Below are 3,489 nucleotides of genomic sequence, written 5' to 3'. Positions count from 1 at the left end.
CATGGTTCTGGGCCCCCACTACAGGGGCTTCATCAGCCCTCCTGTTTGTTCGTTTTATGGCCAAGCCATCTGAAGTGCCTTGCAACTATGGGCCATATCTGGTGAGTAAGTACCCTGAAGAGGGGGAGTCTAGTGAGGACCTTTGGAGATACTCACTGCAACTCACTGGGGACCCTGCTGTTCTGAGTGTGCTGCCTTTTCAATTCCCAAGGGCAAATAACCCAAATGGTACTGTTAGAAGATGCACACATACACACATTTTTCAGATTACTGATGATTTTTTAATGGCCACAAATCAGCTTTCTCAGTTAATCAGGATGGTGATGTCTTTTAAGACATCATCACTTTCCTGTCTTGTAATTTGACTAACAAGAGCCACAACCCCTCATCCCAGGCCAAGAACAAACAAAGGACCAGGGGCAGCCTAACAAGACAGCATCCAGCTGGCAGTCCCATTCCTTCCTCCACCTGCAGCCATGGCCCAGGTGCCAAGCTGGCTAAGGTGACAAGATCCAGGGATAATTATGCTGGCAGCTTCCTAACTGCCTCTGGGATCTGTCACACTGGAAAGCTGCTCATTGGCTGCCACACTGCCGGGCTCCTCTGAATGTTATTTCCTCTCTCACAGCTTGATTTCGCTACAATTTGCACATAGCTTAACCACTGGTAAATAAGGCCCCCATTTCAATCTGTCACAGGATACAGTATATTTTGGAAACCACTTTATGGCAAAGGTGAATGATTTGCCCAAGCTTGTATGTATTTTCAGACTCCTACTTCCCACTGGCTTTCCAAATGCCACCCCTGGCTCCCAGTCTTTGCCTTATTGTCACAGTATTATCATTTAACATGTATCAAGTATGCTCCTGTGCCCAGTGCTCCAACAAATGAATAGCAACATAATGTTCCTGCCAAGTTGATTTATCATTTAAGCCGAGTGAGCAAGAGAAGAAACAAACAGTAGGGGAAGATGTGCAACTCACGCTGAGGTTAGGCCATGGCAAAACTGGGCCAGATGTCTTTGTTGTACAGCCTCTGATGCCTCCCACAGACAGCTGCTTCTCCGAGGGAGACTATTGTGGGGTGAGCTCTAAGGATTTTTTTTCCCTGAAATAAGGTTACCACTTTATTTGGGACGTCCCCCTAAAACAGGATCCTGGTCCTGCTGCAGGCAACCTCCCTTGTCTGCCATGACCCTAGCCCACACCTCTGCTTCCCTTCAGTCAGTTACTTCCATCTTGTCATTAAATCAGGAAAGGAGGCAGGGTTGAGGGCTCTCTATATTCCTGAGGAGAAACATTTATCACATCTATTTTGTGAGAGCAGACTTCTTTTTATGTCTGGCTCCCTACATCCAAAAGTAAGCTAATAGCTCTTTATGGCATTTTTTGCCATAATTGACTATTAGATCCATTAGTACACTCACATGCACTAATTTTTATTTTAAAGGAAGTATTGATTAAAATAGCCAAATAAGCCTAAAATTAAGGAGTGGGAGGAGAGTAAGTAGAGTCTGCATCAAGCAATATTTCATAAGGATGAAGCCTTGAACAAGCAGAGTTTCAAGATCAAAATAGGATGGGGGTGTGAGGTAAGGCAAAGAGTTGGCAGGTGCTCACTGCCCCAGACCACAAGGAAGAGGACTGTCTGAGCATTTCTCAGCCAGATAGAGCCGGACACCAGTGACAGAGCATGAGCTTAGGACAGACCTGTCCAGAGCTTGTTAGAATTCTGGCCTGAGCCTCCAAGTTTGTTCTGCCCTGGCTGCCAATTCAGGATTCTCCAGTTGCTGTATAACAGGGCTTGACTGAGTGGTGGTTCCTACTGTCATAGCCAAACCCTTAGCATTATAAGAAGAATGAGGACTCAAAGGGCAGGTGAGAGGCACACTGGGCACTGGAGTCAACCAAGAAATACACAGATTCTCTTTTGTATTCACCCTTGGTTATCTCAAGGGACCAATTCCCACCTACTTCCTGGACAACGGGGGAGTACCAGCACTGGAGGAGTCCTCTTCGCCTTGACAACATCTACTTCTGCACTCAGCTGAGTAGAGGCTGGAAATACTCTCTGTGAAGTTCTTGCAAGGAGAAAGAGTTGCTTCCTAAAAGTTCAGAAATTTTCCCCAAATTCACCCAGCTCACAAGAAGAAAGGACCAGATTTGTACCCAGTCTGCCTGGCTCCCAGATCCAAACTCGGCTACGTTTTAGAACCAGGTAGTCTGGTTTCAGAACACAGACTACCTTCACTTGCCGGGATGAACTTCTCACTCGCTCAGAAATAGAAATTCTTGTAAGGTAGTATTTTAATTGAGGACAAAGAGTATTATCCTAAAAGAAAAAGTCAAATTTTTTAAAAAAGAAAAGGAAAGGAAAAATGTGTGTGAAACTAAAAGATCATGGTTCCAATTTGAGATAGACTTTGTGCAATTTCACTGTCAAAGACCCACAAATATCTTTCCAGTTATCAAAAGGAAATCCCTTCATGAACCCAAGCAATTCCCAACATGGGAACACTGAGTAAAGTCCAATTTGACTACGAGTTTCTGGATACCATCTCCAGGGAACAATTCTGAGAATCTGTACACCATCTGAATACATGAAAGCAAGAAGATCACCAGCTCAAGGCAAATAAATCAGCTATACCTTTCACAGCAACAGAAAATCGCTGTCACAGCAGGTCTGCACTCTATTAAACAGACAACTGGTTAAACATCTTTCTTGGGTGTCATCATGGCAATAACCTAATTTCCAGAGTGCAAATTCTTTCAATATAATTCACATTTATTTGGAAAGATAAAAATTTAAAAGGACATAAATTTTAAAAGTAAATTTTTCTTGACAGTAAAGTCCAAGTCTGCTTTTGAATAACTCAGAAATCTTATGAGCATGATTACATGTAGTTTTTTTTTTTTTTTTTAATGTTTATCCTGGGTTCCTTTTTCTGCCCTATGGGTACCTATTGTCCTACAATAACTAACTCCTTAAATTAGAGGGTGGCATTGCTTTTCAAAAGGTCCTCTGATACTATTTCTCTCTTCTTCACTCATCACATTGTGGAGGTGAACAGGAAGCAAGCCCAACATGAATATTGTTCAACTTGTTACACGTGATCAATTCCCATACGGAAGGGACAGATGGGGGAGGCAACAAAACCGTTCCTGTGCTTTTGGGATCTTCCAGAAATCACTCCTCTACTTCTTTAACAGAGTCTGGTTAATGAGTCAGTTTGGCTTTTAGTATAACTTTTGTGTAAAATTTGATACCCAACTTCACAGTCATTTTTCATTTTTTAAAACAAGCAAGGGGAAGGCAATGTTTTGACCAGTTACATGTAGTCTTGTTTTTCTTCTGTAGCCTATATTTTTTTAAAAAAGAAAAAAGAAGTGTTTCTAGGTTGTTGGCTGTAAGTGCTCATTATCTTTGTCATCAGAAAGTGTTCATTAACTCCTAATTGGGCCAGGTGCTTAGATCAGAGAGAGCACCCTG

This window comes from Castor canadensis, chromosome 15 (genome assembly GCF_047511655.1).
Source record: "Castor canadensis chromosome 15, mCasCan1.hap1v2, whole genome shotgun sequence".
Taxonomy (NCBI): domain Eukaryota; kingdom Metazoa; phylum Chordata; class Mammalia; order Rodentia; family Castoridae; genus Castor; species Castor canadensis.
The sequence above is the reverse complement of the archived record's forward strand: the minus strand, read 5'-3'. Positions refer to the sequence as shown.